The sequence below is a fragment of the Stegostoma tigrinum genome, chromosome 1, assembly GCF_030684315.1.
Source record: "Stegostoma tigrinum isolate sSteTig4 chromosome 1, sSteTig4.hap1, whole genome shotgun sequence".
Taxonomy (NCBI): Eukaryota; Metazoa; Chordata; class Chondrichthyes; order Orectolobiformes; family Stegostomatidae; genus Stegostoma; species Stegostoma tigrinum.
Genome location: NC_081354.1, coordinates 148645284 through 148666968, shown reverse-complemented (window position 1 = coordinate 148666968; position 21685 = coordinate 148645284). Strand labels below are relative to the sequence as shown.

At 41.1% G+C, this 21685-nt stretch overlaps 1 protein-coding gene and 1 long non-coding RNA gene across 3 annotated transcripts in view; one reads left to right on the top strand and one right to left on the bottom strand.

Annotated features, from left to right (window-relative positions):
- Positions 1–2913, top strand: part of LOC132210066 (uncharacterized) — a 56134-nt gene extending 53221 nt beyond the window's left edge. The window contains exon 3 of the long non-coding RNA XR_009446253.1: positions 2686–2913. This is a non-coding gene — a long non-coding RNA (uncharacterized LOC132210066). The remainder of the gene's footprint in view (positions 1–2685) is intronic.
- The window catches only part of il11ra (interleukin 11 receptor, alpha), a 104182-nt gene extending 83159 nt beyond the window's left edge, over positions 1–21023 (bottom strand). For both annotated transcript variants that reach the window (XM_059649249.1, XM_059649253.1), the window contains exon 1: positions 20860–21023. The gene's annotated coding sequence lies outside the window, so the exon portion shown is untranslated. The remainder of the gene's footprint in view (positions 1–20859) is intronic.
- Positions 21024–21685: the final 662 nt, after the last annotated feature.

Genomic DNA, 21685 nt, shown 5'->3' with positions numbered 1-21685 from the left:
CTCAGTGCCAGGGATCGAGGTTCGATTCCAGCCCTGAACAACTGTCAGTGTGGAATTTGTACATTCTCCCTGCGTCTGCGTGAGTTTCCTCCAGATGCTCTGGTTTCCTCCCACGGTCCAAAGATGTGCAGGTTAGGTGGATTGACCATGCTAAATTGCCCATGGTGTCCAAGTTAGGTGGATTGACCATGCTAAGTTGCCCATGGTGTGTAAGTTAGGTGGTTAGACATGGGAAATGCAGGGTTTTCTGATGAAAGGTCTAGGCCCGAAACATCAGCTTTTGTGCTCCTAAGATGCTGCTTGGCCTGCTGTGTTCATCCAGCCCCACACTTTGTTATCTTGGGTTCTCCAGCATCTGCAGTTCCCATTATCTCAGGGTTTCAAGGAGGTGGTTTGGGGATGCGCCTAGGTGGGATGCTCTTTGGAGGGGTGGTGTGGACTTGTTGGACAAAATGGCCTGTTTCTACACTGAAGGAATTCTATGATATGAACCACACTCTGTGTGAAAAATTTGCCCCTTGGGTCCCTTTCAAATCTTTCTCCTCTCATCTTGAAAATATGTCCCCTATATTTGAACTCCTGCACTCTAGGAAAAAGGACCTTTGCTATTCATGTTATCAAGGTTTATGAAATCATGAGGTGCAGAGATAAGATCACCCCTCAACCTCCTACACTTTTTGAGGAAGTCTCAATAGCGTTGCGAGAGGGATACAAACAATTTAAAGCAAGATATAAATAGGTTAAATAAGTAGACAAAAGTTGGCAAATTGAATATAATGTGGGAAAATGTGAAATTGTTCTTTTTGGGAGGGAGAAGAAAAGAATAGGATATTGGTTAAATGGAGAAAAATCACAGAAAGCTATAAAACAATGAGACTTGGTTGTACTTGTGCACAAAACACAAAAAGCTTGCACAAAGGTGCAGCAGGTAACCAGGACGGCTAATGGATATTGACCCTTGTTTCAAGGGGGGATGGAGTAAAAGAGTAGGAATGCCCATCTGCTACTGTACAAGGTGCTGGTGAGACCACACGTGGAGGATTGTGACCAGTTTTGTCCCTTTATTTAAGGAAAGATATTGTTTCGTTGGAAGCAGTTTACTGAAGATTCACTAGGATAATCCTTGATATGGAGGGATTGTTTTATGAGCAACGGCTAAACAGATTGGGACTCACTCAATTAGAAATATAATTCTTTGAAGAACGATAGGTGATGTCATTGAAACAAAGGATTCTTAAGGGGCTTGGCAAAGTAACTGCTGACAGGATGTTCCCCACGTGAGAAAATCTACAACCAGAGAGTATAGTCTTAGAATAAAAGGGGCACCAATTTAAGACTGAGATGAGGAGGAATATCTTCTCAGAGGGTTGAGTGTCTTGGAACTCCTTGCCACAGAGAGCTGTGAGGGCAGAGTCTTTGTGTATGTTTAAGGTGGAGATAGACAGATTCTCAATCTATGGTGGAATCAATGACTATGGGGAAAATGCAGGAAAATGGACATGAGGAATATCAGGTCAGCCATGATCCTACTGAATGGCAGAGCAAGCAAAAAGCACCAACGCGCTACTCCTGTTCCTGTTTCTTACGGCCTTAATGTAATAATATTCCAATTTAGGATGGCGTGTAGCTTGGATGGGAACTTGCAGACAGTGGTATTCCCATGCAATATACTGCTCATCTCCTTTTTGGTGTTAGGAAGTAATGTGGATGGAAGGTGCAGTCAAAGGACCCTAAGTGGGTTGCTGCATTTCATCAGTAGATATGCTCTCACTATGTGTTAATGAAGGCAGTGAATACTGAAGATGACAAATGACATGGCTAATCAAATGAACTAACCATCAAAATCAGGAGCAGAAGTAGGCCATTTAGCTTTCCAGTCTGCTCTGCTATTCAATATGATCATGACTGATCCTCTAACTCAACACTGTATTTCCACTTTCTCCCTGTACACCTTGATACCTTTAAAATCTAAAACTTTCTCTTTCTTGATTATACTCAGTGGTTTGGGCTCCACAGCCTTCTTTAGTTGAGAATTCCATGGATAGAGTACCAATTGAGTGAAGAAGCTTATTCACATCAGTCCTAAATGGTCTCCCTCGTATCCAGAGACTGTGCCTTCTGGTTCTAGTCTCTCTGGCCAGGGACAACATTCTCCCCATATCTAGTCTGTTGGGCCCTAAAGGGAAAGGGTGGGAGTAGAGATATGGAAATGAAAAAGACAGTTAAATTAACCACAGCCAGGGCTATGGAAAAGAGAAGTTATACCGACAGACCGGTAAATAACGGTGGCATTGTCAGAACAAAAGCAATGCAGATGGAGAAGTTGAGTGATTGAAACAGAATCGCTACAGTAAATGGGATCGTGGTCAGCATGGAGGGCAACAAATAAACACAGAACAAAAGACTAAGTCTAGAGACAGCAGAAAATTCAGAGGGGAATACTTTTAATTAAAGATGATAGAAGGGCATTTTGCCAATTACTTGTGGAACTGAAGGCTATGAAACATAAAAAGAAAACGTTGGATATTTGCATAGGCTAACTAATTAAAAGGCCTTATGGAATTCCGTGGAAACAGCACAGGTTCCAATGGCAAACAATCTAACATTTCAGGAAGTGAGAAAGGAAATAACAGTCTCCATCACAATCTTATAAACATCCTTGGATATGGATTTTTTTTTTTCTAGAGAACTGGAAGACTTCCAATGTAACACCTCGGTTGAAAAACCTCATCACGACAAGGGTGGTGGATACAGATGCAATAACAAAACTTCCAGAGTGGAACTGGATAAGTACTTGGAAGAGGAAAAGACAGGGATATGGGATTAGCTGAACACCTCCTTTAAAACACTGGCCCAGGGACTGCACTTATCACGCTATGTGTATCTAATATGACCTTCCAACACTCCACGTTGTTTCAAAGTTAGCATTTGCAGCTTACTGATAATATCCTCATGAGGCCAGCTACGAAAAGATTTTGAAGCGCCTCACTGACAAGATTAGACAGGCAAGCAATTGCTGCATCCACCAGCCAGCCACTGTGACAAAATGGAAACAGATTCTGGTATGCCCTACCAAAGGGTATAGTGGAAACATAATCTACACTGATAATTCTAAAGGGAAGTTAAATAAGTATGTGAAAGAAGGGTTTAGGAAAGGAACAAAGAAGCCAACTAAGGTGATAGCTCAGAGAGATGGCACTGCTATAATGGGCCTAATGACCACATTCTGTGCTGTAAAATTTTATAATTTATTTTCAACTTCCCATGTTAGGCCCCGGTGTGGTATACCAGACCTCAGCCCGAACAAAGCCAGTCCTTATTTTAAAGCATTTGGGACTCGCATGTGAATAAAGTTTACAGAAGTCACTGCATTGCAAGCCAGGACGCTACGAAAGAAAAGTTTAAGATTTATCAAACAAAATTTTGGAGACATTCAATAATATTTCTTCAGTAATTATCGATAGGATATTAATGTCTCCATTGAAACACATTTTCTGAGGTCGTTCTAAGTTTTAAGTTTTCCTTGAGCTAATTCCCCTCAAGGTCCACTGATGCATTCTGCCACTACTCTAGAGAAAATATAGGAACATTAGACACAAAGAAGTTAAATGCAAGAAGTTGAAGAGACTTGGTACGCTAAATTTTAGTTCTAAGGTCTGTTCTTGGTGTCAGGCTGAATTATGGATCCAGACCCCAGAGCTGTGTCAGGACAAAAGAGAATTGGGACGATGATCAATTAAGATGCTGCCTTAAGGTTTAAGGATTATGAGCAGTCTGCAACCCTGTAATCAAAGAGCCAGTGAGAGTACTTGAGAATTTGCAATAAAGTGGATGAATTATTCAGGCTAATAGATATAAATGGGTATGATACATTGGAATTATGGAGAGGGGGTGTCAGGGAGGTGAACTAAATATCCAGGGGTATCCAATTTTCAGGAAGGCAAATAAAAGATAAGGTAGGTGGGGTAGCACTGCTGGTTAATAGGGCATTAATGCAATATTGAGGTTCCAATGAATAGGTTATGACTAGAGCTCAGAAATAGCTAATGTCAGAAAGCAGTATTCAAGGTTGTATTTGGACCCCCAGACTGTACTGATAATGTTGAGGAAGGCATTAAACAGGCAATTAGAGATGCAAGCAGTAAAGGTACAGCTATAATTTTGTGAAACTTTAATCTACACATAGGTAAGACAAATCAAATCGGAAATTGTAGTGTAGAACAAGAATTCCTGGGTGTCTACGGGATGTCTCTGTGGATGAATACAGCGAGGAACAGATTAGAAAACAGGTCACCCGGGACTGGGTGTTTTAGAACTTAGAACATAGAACAATACAGCGCAGAACAGGCCCTTCGGCCCTCGATGTTGCACCGGCCTGTGAACTAATCTAAGCCCCTCCCGCTACACTATCCCATCATTATCCATATGCTTATCCAAGGACTGTTTAAATGCCCCTAATGTGGCTGAGTTAACTACATTGGCAGGCAGGGCGTTCCACACCCTCATCACTCTCTGAGTAAAGAACCTGCCTCTGACATCTGTCTTAAATCTATCACCCCTCAATTTGTAGCTATGCCCTCTTGTACAGGCTGAAGTAATCATCCTCGGAAAAAGACTATCACTGTCCACGCTATCTAATCCTCTGATCATCTTGTATGTCTCTATTAAATCCCCTCTTAGCCTCCTTCCCTCCAATGAGAACAGATCCAAGCCCCTCAGCCTTTCTTCATAGGGCCTCTGCTCCAGACCAGGCAACATCCTGGTAAATCTCCTCTGCACCTTTTCCAATGCTTCCACATCCTTCCTGTAATGGGGCGACCAGAACTGCACGCAATACTCCAAATGAGTCCGCACTAGCATTTTGTACAGTTGCAGCATGACATCACGGCTCCGGAACTCAATCCCTCTACCAATAAAACCTAAAACAACGTAAACCTTCTTAACAGCATTATCAAACTGGGTGGCAACTTTCAGGGATTTATGTACGTGGACACCAAGATCCCTCTGCACATCTACACTACCAAGAATCTTTCCATTGACCTGGTATTCTGCCTTCCTATTATTCCTCCCAAAGTGAATCACCTCACATTTATCCATATTAAACTCCACTTGCCACCTTTCGGCCCAATTCTGCAGTTTATCCCTGTCTCCCTGCAACCTGCAACATTCTTCCACACTGTCCACCACTCCACCAACTTTAGCGTCATCTGCAAACTTACTAACCCATCCACCAATATCTGCGTCCAAGTCATTTATAAAAATGACAAATAGCAGTGGTCCCAAAACAGATCCTTGAGGCACACCACTAGTAACCGGCCTCCTGGCTGCATATTTTCCATCAACCAGCACTCGTTGCCTTCTTACAGAAAGCCAGTTTCTAATCCAAACTGTTAAACCTCCCTCAATCCCGTGCCTCTGTATTTTCTCCAATAGCCTATGTGGAACAAAGAACAAAGAACAAAGAAACCTACAGGACAGGAACAGGCCCTTCGGCCCTCCAAGCCTACGCTGATCAAGATCCTCTGTCTAACCTGTCATCTATTTTCTAATGGTCTGTGTCTATGTGCTCCCTGTCCATCCATGTACCTGTCCAAATATATCTTAAAAGACACTAATATGTCTGCGTCTACCACCTCCGCTGACAACGCATTCCAGGCACCCACCACCCTCTGCGTAAAGAACTTTCTACGCATATCTCCCTTAAACATTCCTCCTCTCACTTTGAACTCATGACCCCTAGTAATTGAATTCCCCACTCTGGGAAAAAGCTTCTTGCTATCCACCCTGTCTATACCCTTCATGATTTTACAGACCTCAATCAGGTCCCCCCTCAATCTCCATCTTTCTAATGAAAATAATTCTAATCTACTCAACCTCTCTTTATAGCTAGCTCCCTCCATACCAGGCAACATCCTGGTGAACCTCCTCTGCACCCTCTCCAAAGCATCCACATCCTTTTGGTAATGTGGCAACCAGAACTGCACACAGTACTCCAAATGTGGCCGAACCAAAGTCCTGTACAACTGCAACATGACCTGCCAACTCTTGTACTCAATACCCCGTCCAATGAAGGAAAGCATGCTATATGCCTTTTTGACCACCCTATTGACCTGCATTGTCACCTTCAGGGAACAATGAACCCGAACACCCAGATCTCTCTGTTCATCAATTTTCCCTCGGACTTTTCCATTTACTGTATAGTTCGCCCTTGAATTTGATCTTCCAAAATGCATCACCTCACATTTGCCCGGATTGAACCTTATCAAAGGCTTTACTGTAGTCCATGTATACCACGTCAACTGCCCTACCCTCATCCACATGCTTGGTCACCTTCTCAAAAAACTCAATGAGGTTTATGAGGCACGACCTGCCCTTGACGAATCCATGCTGACTATCTACAATCAAATTGTTGCTTGCTCGATGATTATAAATCCTATCTCTTATAATCCTTTCCAAAATTTTTCCTGCAACAGACATAAGGCTCACAGGTCTATAATTACCTCGGTCATCCCTATTGCCCTTCTTGAACAAGGGCACAACATTTGCAATCCTCCTGTCCTCTGGTACTGTAGACAATGAGGACTTAAAGATCAAGACGAAAGGCTCTACCACCTCCTCCCTAGCGTCCCATACAATCCTCGGAAAAATCCCATCCAGCCCAGGGGATTTATCTACCTTCACACCTTCTGGAATTGATAACACCTCCTCCTTATTAACCTTAATCCTTTCAATTCTAGCAGCCCGTAACTCAGTCATCTCCTCTCCAATATTCTATATTTTATAACAAGAAAGGAGTAATTAACAATCTAGCTGTGCAAGAAACCTTAGGGAAGAGTAAGCTTAAGATGATAGAATTCTTCATTGAGGTGGAGAGTGATGTAGTTGATTCCAAGACATGGTCCTGAATCTAGATAAGATAAACTATAATGGGATGAGGTTCAAGTCAGCTGCAATAAACTGTGAGACATTACTTAAAGGGAATCTGGTGGATAGGCAATAACAATTATTTAAAGAACATACGAAAGAACTGTAACAATTGTTAATTTTTGCCGAGCACAAATATAAAATGTGTAAAGGTGGCTAGCAAAGTAAATTAGCAATAGTATTAGGTCTGTGGAATGGCATGCAAATTGGCCACAAAAACCTGCAAACTTGAGGCAGAATCAACTCAGTATTGAATTATTCTCTGGAAATGTTACAAATCGCAGGACTCCAGGGAAATTGCAAGGGACGAGTACTGGGTCATGCTTCCTTCACAAAGGGCCAGCACAGACACAGTAGACCTACTTCTACATAATCTCATGTAACATTGGGCAACCACAGTATCCTCATTCACCAAGGCACTGACTAAGAAATAGAAACTGGCAACTTTTTCTGATATCTATCCAAGCCATCAAGGCCATGTGCAATGAGGAAAAATCAATAACTGATGTTAGCTCAGATTGCACAAGTAGAATTTCACAACATTTTCAGCACATTTTGCCATGAAATGTGCACATTTTGTTTCGTTGTTAATGAGTACACAGCCTCCCAACTAGAATACTCTATTCAACCAGAAAACCTCAAGGATTTTACTGACTTATGTAAATACAACAAAATAAGTGACAAGTGACAGTTGTTCACCTTATTGAGCATAAAGAATGAGGAACACTTACGTCAACAAACACAGCCTGTTGGGGATCTGAATCTCCAAATTTTTAGTTACACTGTAACCTCTCCAGTTTGGAATGCTGATGGCTAAGGCATTTCCAGATTGGGATATTCTGGATTATTAAAGTCAGAATTCAGGGGCAAGAGGCTAAGAAAACGTTTTACTTTATTTGCGCATAAGCGATTATCGTTAGGAGCACTACTTGAAAATTACAGTAAATAAACTATGTTCTGATGAAGGATCACTGGACTGAACATGTTAAAATCTGTCGTTTCTCAGATGCTACCCGATCTGCTAAATTTCTCCAGAACTTTGTTTTTATTACTTGCTGTAAACTAAACTCAAATGGTGGGCAAGGGTGGCAAAAGCTGGAGCTGTTGCTTGAGAACCAGAGTTCAAATGCCGTCAGTAAAGAGACATTACACCATCCTGTATCAACACTTCTGCCAACTATTCTAAAATTATCCTCAGATCGCCTACGTGCTTTAGTCCATATTTATATATCATGGAAAACTATTTTTGGTGATCAAGCTTCAGTTGAAAGCTAAGATGAAATTTCAGTGTGTGTTAAGCCATGTAACATTTTCTGGTCCATTAAAATAAAACAAGCACGCCAGTGATAAAACAAGGCGATAGTCCCAAACTGTTTTGGTCAACATAAACTATTTCACAAGATGTGGGCAATTGGGGGTGCTGTCTTGCACAGACCAAAATATAGTACAAGGAAAGAACAAAAAACGTGATAGCACTAAAACATTTTAATTCGAGGTGGGAGGGCTATAGATTTTTGTCTGTACAGCCCAGTATAAATCAGGTGGGGAAAATATCAGACACACAACAGAACTTCTATTGATTTTTCTTGTATTTTTTAAATTAATTCTATGTTATGATCCATTACTTTGTAATCCATACTGAAACATTACCCTCTCTGGGAAAAGCTTTGCTGCAGTTTATCATGTACAAGATTATTAACTTGACACTTATTGAGATTGAAAGAAATCAAGATGACCATTAATCTTTTTTCATTGACGTCACAGTACGCTTCTCAGAAGTTCCAAGGGCAGCTTCATCACTTTAGTACAACCAAGCAAAATAATAGCTTCTTAACAGGAAAGTGATTTCTACGAAAGCACAACATCTGTACAGAGTAACAGGTGATGGCAAATGCAGCAATTAAAATGCATCTATCTTGTGGGGCATTTTACCAAAAATGACTGAGGCCATCCAGTACTTGCTGGAAACTATTTTTCAATGTCTAATGCAAGTCCCTCTTCCATCAAAAACAAGATGGTATTTCTTGTTAGTTGTATTCTGATGCAGCAATTATATATTTAACAAATTGTCAAAAGAAAAGCAAAATAAATACTTAATACCAAAAATATTCCAAGTTATTGAATTATGCTTTTTCAGAAACCCCACCAGTAAATTCAAAAGGCCTTCACTTTTTATAAATATGACATTTAAATACTCAAACCAAAGAGATATCCCCAGACTGTGTCTGAAATAGAGGAATATCTTTGTCTTAATGTGTGTTACCAAAAAACAGACATTTTGTAATTTACAGAACTTAAATATCAGAAACTCAGAACAGTAAGCAATTTGTATTAACTGAACGCAAATCAAATCTATAAATCAAACTGCTGTTTAAATGTTACACATTCTATGAATAGTCCAAGGACATTAGGTTCCGTGTTGCAATTTGCCAAAAGTACAGGTTCTTTTCCAAATACTTTGACAGGTACTTTAACAGGAACAACAAACAGGCATTATTTGAACTAGTTATTTGAGTTTGTACTTAAATAAATACAAGTGAGGCTTAACATAATTTCGACTAGAAACCAAAACAGCCAAATTATCAGAATGGCACATTCTCACTGATGGATTGGAAGGGGTGGAAGCACCACAGAGCTCCACTTTGTGCATCAAAAAATGCAATTAGTTTAAAGAAAACAAGGTGTACAGCTTGATAAACACAGCAGGCCAAACAGCATCAGAGGATCAGGAAAGCTAACATTTCGGGCCTAGACCCTTCTTCTTTTTTCTGAAGTTTTTTCAGCATCTACAGTTCCTACTATCTCTAGTTTAAAGAGAATGTGGTTTTAACTACTGCAAAGCAGAAATGCGTGAGGTATGTATTTGTATCCATGGTTTCAGTTCCCATTCCTACACTGTTACCGCTGATGTCCCCCAAGGATCACTGCTTAGCCACCTCCTTTATGTCAACTCCATGCTGCTCCTTGGTGGCATGATTCAAAGCACAATTCTTTAATCTCACAACCTTCGTGTAGTTCCTGTCCTTCAAACTTTGAATGTCCTGGTCTGAGGACATAAATCTCTAATCTTAAAAAATTATTTTTCTAAAATATTTAAATTTCCCTTTATTTTAAATGAACTCTGTAACTTTTCAGCGACTGGGGCCTCAGTATAAATTAATTTTCCATCCCTAACTCTGCACACTGTGGCCAAACTGCATGGAGCCTGCTTGTGAAAGCAATGACACATGTGTCAAAGGGCAGGTTCTCCTTCATGGCCTGGCCTTTTGCACAAATATTTTAGTGGTTTCCCTCTTCCCCACAGGGATTTCTATCTCTACTGAGAACTCCATAAAGTCTCCTCACAAATCCTTTTACTGTAAGGATTCTAACCTCCCTGTATGACTAGTTTTTCCTCTTTTCCTAGTCCTCATAGTCTTTCCTGTGCTCCTTAGCAGTTTGGAGGTAAATTTTTTCTGCTATAGTACTGCCTTTGCCCTACTGCTGCTGACTGCTTGCAGCTGCTGATTACTATTTTCAGAGTACTCAGATAATGTTTGTTAAGAGGTAGACACACTTGTTTTTTGAATGCTTTTTCCTCCTGGGTCAAATGGGTTTGTTTCACTGTTGTCACTGTAAGGTATTTAAGCAACAATAGCCACCACTGATCACCATATCATATTATGCAATCAACCAATTGACTGTGGACTGTGGTTGGAGTACAGCGCCGCCATCAAACTTCTTTTCCAAACATTTTCAACCAACCTGTTTGGACATGTGATGACATACTTCTGCAGTAAATGGGACTGAACGCACCTCCTTCTTGCCCAGAGGTAGGATCACTACCATTCTGCCAAAGAAAGCATTGGCACAGTACACTGAGTATAGGAGCTGGGGCATGATGTTGCACTTGTACAGGAAGGCGGTGAGGCCACTTTCAGCGTAGTGTGAACAGTTCTGGTTGCCCTCCTAGAGGAAGGATATGATTAATTTGGAGAGGGTGCAGATACGATTTGCAAGGATATTACCAGGACTGGAGGGTATGAGTTACAAGGAGAAGCTGGATAGGGTGGGACTTTTTTTCAAAAGGGATATGGGCCAAACGCAGGCAAATGGGACTAGCTTAGTTTGAGAAATTTGGTCGACATGTACGAGCTGGACTGAAGGGTCTGTTTCCATGCTGCATGGCGCTGGCTATATAAGATCCTTCAAACCATCTTTCCAAGCTGATACCAACTGCCAGTCTGATTGAGTCAAAACAAGTGGACACACTTGCCTTACAGAAGATGCAGTTTTTTTGGATGATAGTACTGGTACAAGTTAAATAACAATTTAGTCAAAATTACAAGACTATCTTAAGCCAGTCAGTTCCAAACACGTCTCTCTCCATCAAGACTTCATGCTAGACTGCTTTTCTCCATGTGTCATTGTCAGGTGGAGTGGAATTTAATCAAACTTAACATTAACTCTTTTGGAACCATTATTTTCTACAATAGGTGAAATATCACAGAGTAACATGGATAGTTTTGCTCTCCTTCCTTGAGGGGAGATGTTGCACTTGTATTGGTCACAAGTCATAAGCCAAATACCTCAAAAGGAACAGTGGACCTTATGAAGAAAGGTTAAGGCAATAATATTTGGAGTTTAGAACAACAAGAATGTTTCTCATTCAAACACAAACACAAAGATGAATACAAGCATATTGACTTATTACTGCGGATGTGATGTAAGAAGCAGGAAATATGCTGTGATATTCACTACAGTTTGATTTACAATACATTTTACTCTCAAACTGGAATTGAATTTTTTGGCCTTATTGAAAAAAATAGAATTGAATAGATAGTTTCTATTACAAAAAAACCTACTTCCATATTACTAACCATGAGATAAATAGGATCATTTCCCTGATAAGGGGAACTGCAGATGCTGGAGAATCCGAGATAACAAAGTGTTGAGCTGGATGAACACAGCAGGCCAAGTGGCATCTTAGGAGCACAAAAGCTGACGTTTCGGGCCCAGACCCTTCATCATAAAAGGTCTAGGCCCGAAACGTCAGCTTTTGTGCTCCTAAGATGATGCTTGGCCTGCTGTGTTCATCATGCCCCACACTTTGTTATCTCGGATAATTTCCCTCACCAGCTGTTTCTACATTGGCCTTAGAAGGTACTTCACCTCTAATTATAATTTTGCTCCTTTGTATAATGGTCTTATGTTCCTCCTGATGCATTACGTTTTACATGTTTGGTGGCAATTCCAATGAAAACTTTCTGCATTCACTAAGACTATTTGCTTTTTTCAGGCAGTTATTTTATGTTGGGTTCCCAAGATCCACATGTCACTCACCAGTCATATTGAGAGTCTCTCTGAAGGTTCTTTAAAGCAGCTATGGAACCAAATAACTATGGTTTGCTGTACACTCACACCCACTACTTCTTCAGCTCAGGTGCATCATACCATATTCTGGATGCATTACAAGTGGAATATAAAATTCTGACACACATGGATCCGGTAGATAGTCAGAGTCTTCTTCAATGATGTAAATGTTAAATACTGGGGGCATAAATTTAAGGCGACAGCGATTAAACCCAGAGAGCGGCAGGTGCCTGGAATGCCTTGGCCCAGGAGGGGACATTTAAAAAAAATGAACAGACTGACCAAGGAGTATGGTTAAAGGGTCTTAAATAAGATAGGTTTCTCTCTGGCAATGCAATTGTGAGACTCACTGGTGAAAACAGCATAATAGTTCAAAGGTTTTATAGTTTATCAAACATAAATCAAGTCTTCAGAGAAACTAAAACAAAGTTACTGGAAAAGCCCAGAACTGAGGAAGGGTCACTGGACCCGAAACATTAATTGTTATCTCCCTCACAGATGTGTCAGACCTGCTGAGCTTTTCCAGCAACTTGGTTTTTGTTCCTGATTTACAGCATCCACAGTTCTTTTGTTTTTTCTTCAGAGAAACTGTTTATTAAAAAGGGATCTGACATAAATATTTTCATGGTCTGAGGACAAACTAATAGAAGATAATTATCTGCCAAGGGTTGCATAGGTATAGTACTGGCTCTGTCATAATCTATGTTCAATTAAACTGCGCATGAAGTCTTCAACTTTTGTTTTAATATAGTACATATTGAAAAGAAAATGTGGTTGAGAAAGTTTTATCTTTGCTATCACTAAACACCTTAAACATTAAGTTTTATAAAACCATCTCTGGTGTACAAATAGCTTACACAGGAGTGTTTTAAAGTTTAACTCAAATGAGTTCCTGTTCCACTGAGCAAGATAGAAAGTCAAAGTGAATGAGGCCAAATTCTCACTTCAGGTTACCAACATATGGTTACATTCTCAGAAGTTCACTCAATTGGAGATATTTGGGGAAACTTTAACTTTGCAGGTTAAATTAATAAGAAAGGGTTGTTGAAAATAACGGTCAACTAATAAATACACTGAAGCAGCAAACAGATGTAAGATGCTACGTCTGAATGAATATGTTCAATAGTTAATAAAATATCTTTATAATAGAAGCAGTGGAAATAATAGCGACTCCAAAAATTATCCAAATTAGAAACAAAATTAAACAATTAGGATTTCAAATAGTATATTTCAAAGTTGTATGGACATTAATGGTAAACAGAATCAATGCCAAAATATGATTAGAATGAATGATAACTTGGCATACAATTATTACAACTTTTGCATTGACGTAAAGCAAAGTTTTAATGTGAAGTGCACAATCACATATGAAAATAAATGCAAAAAAAATGAGTAATTGGGCCCCAACATATGCAAAAAATTCTTGAATCACATGTTCAAATTTTATCCTTCTCATGCCAGTAGCCTAACTAAAACCAAAACTATTTCAATAACTGCTGTAACAAAAGCATGTTCACTGATTTATTGTAAGACAGCCAACAAAATGGCTGTGTACATAAAGAACTATGCATGAACATAATTCACTGAAATGCCCAATAGAAAATGTTGCAGATGCTAGAAATTTGATAGAAAAATAGAAAATGCTAGAAATACTCAGCAGGTCAGGCAGCACCTGCAGAGAAAAAGTGTTATATTTTGGGTCAGTCTTTCACATCATTTCATAAGGATGCTTTTGTTTCTTTCCACAATTCTGAAAGGAAACTCAAGTTGGACAGCAATTTTGTTTTTATTTCACTCAGTGGTTTCAGTTAACAATTCTTTATTGCAATGTATTCCAACTTACAAAAGTCTGATGCAAAGAATGACAATGAAGAATATTTGTTAAACCTTTAAGCCCATGTGCTACATTGCTGAAAGAAGACATTTTGTCAAAGCTTATTATTTTGCGTTCATCAAGACATTCACTAAAGCACAAGATGAAAAGCCTTGACAAAATGTCTTTTTTTGGCATTACTCAAGATATGTAGCACCAAACAACTACTTGTGCCATGTATAATATTCTCCCACTAATAAGAAGTGAAGAGAATTTAAAGAGATCTTCCCATTATGGTCAACTGCCCCAAAATAGTGCATATCAGTTTATCCTGAAATAAAATACACAGCAATGTAATGTTTTGCTTGCTCTTCTCTTCCTGTTCATCTTAAGTTAAGTTTTGTGAAGTCTGTCACTGGAAAATTAGAGTTGAATGACAGTCACTTTCTGTGCAAGCTGAAATAAACTTATGCAGTGAAATACAAGATGAATAATTTATCAAATGCAGAAGACAATATGATGACAGTAATGGGCAAGAGCTAGCACCAACTAAAAATAAAAGAATCAGCAAGCCAGGATTTCAGTTCTGAATCGAATCTTGTCCCTGCTGCTTTTGTTTTTTTTCCAAACAACTGAACAAGATAGAAGGAAAGCGAACCATCTTGGATACCGTTGGCAGGGGGTGGGAGGTACTTACCAGGGGAAAGCAGTGGGGCACAGGTCTCTGGCACAGAGTCTGTCCCCGCTGCTCAAAAGGGAAGGGGGAAGAGGAGCAGAGCATTAGTCATTGGGGACTCCATAGTTAGGGGGACAGATAGGAGGTTCTGTGGGGACGAGAGAGACTCACGGTTGGTGTGTTGCCTCCCAGGTGCCAGGGTGCATGATGTCTCTGATCGTGTTTTTGGGATCCATAAGGGGGAGGAGGAGCAGCCCCAAGTCGTGGTCCACATTGGCACCAACGACATAGGTAGGAAGAGAGATAGGGATTTAAGGCAGAAATTCAGGGAGCTAGGATGGAAGCTGAGAGCTAGGACGAACAGAGTTGTCTCTGGTTTGTTGCCCATGCCACGTACTAGTGAGGCAAGGAATAGGGAGAGAGAGGAGTTGAACACGTGGCTACAGGAATGGTGCAAGAGGGAGGGTTTTGGATTCTTGGATAATTAGGGCTCTTTCTGGGGTAGGTGGGACCTCTACAAGCAAGATGGTCTTCACCTGAACCAGAGGGGTACCGATATCCTGGGGGGGAAATTTGCTAAGGCTGTTCGGGTGGGTTTAAACTAATTCAGCAGGGGGATGGGCACCAAAATTGTAGTTCGACTATAGAAAAGGTTGAGAGTAGGGTGGTCCGAAATCAAGTTTCACGGAAGCAAGATGGCATCGGCAAGCAAGAAGTTGGTTTGAAGTGTGTCTACTTCAATGCCAGGAGTGTCTGGAATAAGGTGGGTGAACTTGCAGCATGGGTTGGTACCTGGGACTTCGATGTTGTGGCCATTTCGGAGACATGGATAGAGCAGGGACAGGAATGGTTGTTGCAGATTCTGGGATTTAGATGTTTCAGTAAGAACAGAGAAGATGTTTAAAGGGGGCAGAGGTGTGGCATTGTTGGTCAAGGACAGTATTACAGTTGCAGAAAGGATGTTTGGGGACTCGTCAACTGAGGTTGTACGGGCTGAAGTTAGAAACAGGAAAGGAGAGGTCACCCTGTTGGGAGTTTTCTATAGGCCTCCGAATAGTTCCAGAGATGTAGAAAAAAGGATAGCAAAGATGATTCTCGATAGGAGTGAGACAGACAGGGTAGTTGTCATGGGGGACTTCAACTTTCCAAATATTGACTGGGAACACTATAGTTCGAGTACTATAGATGGGTCAGTTTTTGTCCAGTGTGTGCAGGAGGGCTTCCTGACACAGTATGTAGATAGGCCAACAAGGGGCGAAGCCACATTAGATTTGGTATTGGGTAATGAGCCTAGCCAGGTGTTAGATTTGGAAGTAGGTGAGCACTTTGGTGATAGCGATCACAATTCTGTTATGTTTACTTTAGTGATGGAAAGGGATAGGTGTATACCACTGGGCAAGAGTTATAGCTGGGGGAAAGGCAATTACGATGAGATTTAGGGAGCATAGGATGGGGAAGGAAACTGAAGGGGATGGGCACATTGGAAATCTGGAGCTTATTCAAGGAAAAGTTCCTGTGTGTCCTAGATAACTATGCACCTGTCAGGCAGGAAGGAAGTTGTAGAGTGCGGGAGCCATGGTTTACGAAAGAGGTGGAATCTCTCGTCAAGAGGAATAAGAAGGCTTATGTTAGGATGAGATGTGAAGACTCAGTTAGGGCACTTGAGGGCTACGAGGTAGCCAGGAAAGACCTAAAGAGAGAGCTCAGAAGAGCCAGGAGGAGACATGAGAAGTTGTTGGCGGATAGGATCAGGGTAAACCCTAAGACTTTCTATAGGTATTTAAGAAATAAAAGAATGACGAAAGTAAGATTAGGGCCAATCAAGGATAGTAGTGGTACGTTGTGTGTGGAGTCAGATGAGATAGGGGAAGCGCTAAATGAATATTTTTCAACAGTATTCACTCTAGAAAACGACAATGTTGTCGAGGAGAATACTGAGATACAGGCTACTAGAGTAGGTCGGATTGAGGTTCACAAGGAAGAGGTATTAGAAATCCTTCAGAAGGTGAAGATAGATAAGTCCCCTGGGCCAGGTGGGATTTATCCTCGGATCCTCTGGGAAGCCAGGGAGGAGATTGCCGAGCCTTTGGCATTGATCTTTAATCCGTCATTGTCTACAGGAATAGTGCCAGATGACTGGAGGATAGCAAGTGTGGTTCCCCTGTTCAAGAAGGGGAGTAGAGACAACCCTGGTAATTATAGACCAGTGAGCCTTACCTCAGTTGTTGGTAAAGTGTTGGAAAAGGTTATAAGGGATAGGATTTATAATCATCTAGAAAAAAATAAATTGATTAGGGATAGTCAGCACGGTTTTGTGAAAGGAAGGTCGTGCCTCACAAACCTTATTGGGTTCTTTGAGAAGGTGACCAAACAGGTAGATGAGAGTAAACCGGTTGATGTGGTGTATATGGATTTCAGCAAGGCGTTCGATAAGGTTCCCCACAATAGGCTATTGTACAAAATGCAGAGGAATGGAATTGTGGGAGATATAGCAGCTTGGATCGGAAATTGGCTTGCTGAAAGAAGACAGAGGGTAGTAGTTGATGGGAAATGTTCATCCTGGAGACCAGTTACTAGTGGTGTGCCGCAAGGGTCGGTGTTGGGTCCACTGCTGTTTGTCATTTTTATAAATGACCTGGATGAGGCCGTAGAAGGATGGGTTAGTAAATTTGCAGACGACACTAAGGTCGGTGGAGTTGTGGATGGTGACGAAGGATGCTATAGGTTTCAGAGAGACATAGATAAGCTGCAGAGCTGGGCTGAGAGGTGGCAAATGGAGTTTAATGCTGACAAGTGTGAGGTGATGCACTTTGGTCGGAGTAACCAGAAGGCAAAGTACAGGGCTTATGGTAAGATTCTTAGTGGTGTAGATAAGCAGAGAGATCTCGGTGTACCTGTACACAGATCCTTGAAAGTTGACACCCAGGTTGATAGGGCTGTTAAGAAGGCATACAGTGTTTTAGCTTTTATTAAAAGGGGATCGAGTCCCGGAACCAAGAGGTTATGGTGAAGCTGTACAAAACTTTGGTGCGGCCACACTTGGAGTATTGCGTACAGTTCTGGTCACCGCATTATAAGAAGGATGTGAAAGCTTTGGAAAGGGTGCAGAGGAGAGTTACTAGGATGTTGCCTGGTATGGAGGGAAGGTCTTACGAGGAAAGGCTGAGGGACTTGAGGCTGTTTTCATTAGAGAGAAGAAGGTTGAGAGGTGACTTAATTGAAACATATAAAATAATCAGAGGGTTAGATAGGGTGGATAGGGAGAGCCTTTTTCCTCGGACGGTGACGGCGAGCACGAGGGGGCATAGCTTTAAATTGAGGGGTGAAAGATATAGGACAGATGTCAGAGGTAGTTTTTTTACTCAGAGAGTAGAACACTTTGCCTGCAACGGTAGTAGATTCGCCAACTTTAGGTATATTTAAGTCGTCATTGGATAAGCATATGGACGTTCATGGAATAGTGTAGGTTAGATGGGCTTGAGATCGGTATGACAGGTCGGTACAACATCGAGGGCCAAAGGGCCTGTACTGTGCTGTAATGTTCTATGTTCTAACAGACTCTCACAGTGAAATTGCAATTTCTATATTTACATGAAACTCCTTTGACATTTTATTGATAGTGTTAACACAACGTTACGGAAGATAATAGTTGGATTAGACTTCAACATAATTTCAATGGAAATTATTTTGTTAACACTAAACAGTGTCTCAATCCTAAAACTGTAATTATTCAGAGGTGGAAGGGTCAATGAAACAAAAGAAGGGCTAATGAAGCCTGGCCTTTTAAGGAAAGTTTACTTCCAGCACTATATCCTTTGCTAATTACTGGGAAGAATAACAGCAATCCCTATAATTCATATCACAAACTCTATTGCCTAGTAACCAACTCCATTCTTTCCACCCACAAAGTGTCTGTACAGGCAGGAAATGGAAGCGCGGCTTAATTAGCTTGTCAACTATGCCATCCCAGTTTACATCATGTCACCATCTTTTCCACTTCTCTGGGTATCATCAAATCGCTGGTAAAGTTCAGGCCTACATCCTTGTTTTGCATTGCCTCTCAATCTCCACAACCTCTTCTAGTTACACAAACATTCAACTTATTGCAGTTGTCCAATTTTAGTGTCTTTATATTCATCCCTTCAACATTAGTCATTATCTGCTGAGATCTAAGTGCTGCTTGTATCTCTCCATCCACAAGAAAACTTAACATTATAGCCAAGCTTTCAGTCTACTTATATGGCTTGGTGCCATTTTTGATAAGGGTTTTTTTTAAAAACTAACTAGTACTTTTCAAAACTCCTTGGTAGTTCAAAGCACTTTGCAGCCAATGAAATGTATTTGGAATACAGTCAATGTTGTATTGTAGGAAACATGTTTGGGCAAAGCAAGTTCCCACAAACAGCAATCTGATGTTCCTTGACGGAGAAACCTCAGTAAGGACATCATTGATAACTACTCTGCTCTGCAAAGTAAGTGTCATGAAAGTTTTTATACTCACTCAAGCCAGCAGATGAGTGCCCTAGTGGTATTATCACTAGACTGTTATTCCAGAGACTAGGTAATGTTCTGGGCACTGGGGTTTGAATCCCTACACAGTGGATAGTGGAATTTGAATTCAATACAAATCTGGAATTAAGAGTATAATGATGACCATGAATCCAATGCAGATTGTCAGAAAAACCCACTGGTCCTTTAGGGAAGGAAACTGTCATTTTACCTGGTCTGGCCTACATGTGATTCTAGACCCATAGCAATTTGGTTGACGATTGACTGCCTTTTGGGCAATTAGGGATGGGCAATAAATGCTGGCCTGATGCCCTCAGCCATTGAATGAATAATAACACATCCAAGAGATAGCACCTCTGGCAGTGCTGCAGTCCCTCAGTAAAACATACGTATAATTGTAGATTTCTGTGCCCATGTCCTAGAATGAGACTTGAACCTGAAATCTTATGGAAGGACAAGAACGCTACCAATTGAGCCGCAAACGACCTTAATGTAGTAAATCTAAAGCCACAAAAATAAAGCAAGTTGTGACACTTGTAGCTTTCAAGGGCAAGCAAAATGTCTCTGAATTATTCCCTTCTACAATTCTAGAAACTGAACCAAGAAGTCACAAATAACTGCAAGAAAAATGTCATCCTGAATCATCTTGCATCAACAAAACATTTTAAGAAAGATGAAGGTAAACCTTTGTAGGGACACCACATTACCAACACCAGAAATAAGATTTACAGTGAAGAGATTTTTAAAGTTCAAGTACATTATTCAGTGCAAAAGAATTTTTTTTTTAAGAAATGAAAATCACTACCAACGAGTTAAAAGAATGTAATTTGTGGGGAGGAGAAAAAAAATTTCTGAAGTCTTAACTTCCAAAAGAATTTCTCAAATGTTAAAGCATACCACACATTAATTGCAGCACAGTTACTGGTTAAAGGAAGGAAATAAAACACTTTGAACTTTACCGTTAACAGAAAGTTATAATTAACAACCAACTATGCAGGCGCAAGCTTGGTAAATTATGGACTCCGAATGGAGTGAACACGAAAGAATAAGCGACTAATAGCCAAGAAAATGCTTTGACAGCAATTTAACTCAAAGTGTTTTAAAAATGCAAAACTGATGAAAAACTTGTCTTAGAAATTGTGATTTGAAAAAAAAATGCACTGATGAGATGACCCTCTTGTTACATACATTCTTAAAAAATAACAAGTATTTGCTTAGCACAACTGCGAAGCAAACCAGCAATTATTCCAAGAGGAATATTGGGGTTTTTGATGCTAGATCACAGAAACATCAGGTGGAGGTGAGTAATACGAAAGTTTTAATGGCATCATACAACAGCTCAACTTTTAATACGGGGCTATTGTGAACTTTCAATTCTGAAGTTCGGACAGGACCGAACTGTACGCTCTGACAGGCGGTGAAACAGAGCCAAGCCAAATCAAACCACTCCACTCAAACCCCCACGCACAAAGGAGAGACATATATCTTCCAGAAACTTTTTTTTGTTTGTCACAGCGCCGCAACACACACGCCACCCACGCGGACTTAATCTATCCATGCATACACACAGACTGGTCTCGGTTACCTTGTGTTTTGTCGGTGGCTTCACCCAGCCGGGTCACCCATGTCTGTGTCTCCCTCGGCCCGCTTTGGCTCTGCTTGTGGGAACCGAATCGGACAAGCGCTCTCCGCGCTGCGACTCGAGAGCGAGCGATCTGTCAATCAGTCCGTCCGTCCCGCGGCCCCTATTTCCCCTCCCCAGGCAGCAAGGGAGCTCAGCAGGCACCGGATGCGCCGCCTCCCCGTCCCCGCATCCCATAACCAACCATTGGCCGCTCCCCATGTCCATCGACTGAGGGGAAGGTGCGGTTGAAATGTGAACGCTAATGGGAAAGAGAAAGACTTCAGCACTTGTATAGCTTTTGGACGATCGCCGCGCGTCTGCAAGCGCTTTACTGTGCGGGCAGTACTTTCGAGATGTATTCCCTCGCTGTAACACAGAAGCAGCTAGTTTTGCACACAACACACTGCAATGTGACCATAATCGACTAATGTGTCTTTTTTTTAGATGTGGATTGAGGGGTAATTATCAGCCAGGACACCGGGGATGAACTTCACACTGCTGGTTTTGGGGAAATAGTGCCCTGGGATCTTCAACACAGCAGACAGCGGGATCTTAATCCAACCTACCCATGAACAGCCCTTGTTTTTATTTATGTTCAAGGTCTAGAGTGGGGATCGAAACCAGCATAAATCAATGAACTGCGGACGTTGGAGATCTGTAACAAAAACAGAAATTGCTGGAGAAACTCGTCACTGAACTCGGTGAAGAGATACACAAGGTTAACTTTTCGAGTCCAGTAACTCCACTGAAACCAAGAGCTTGGACTCAAGAGGCAAACTGGCCTCAG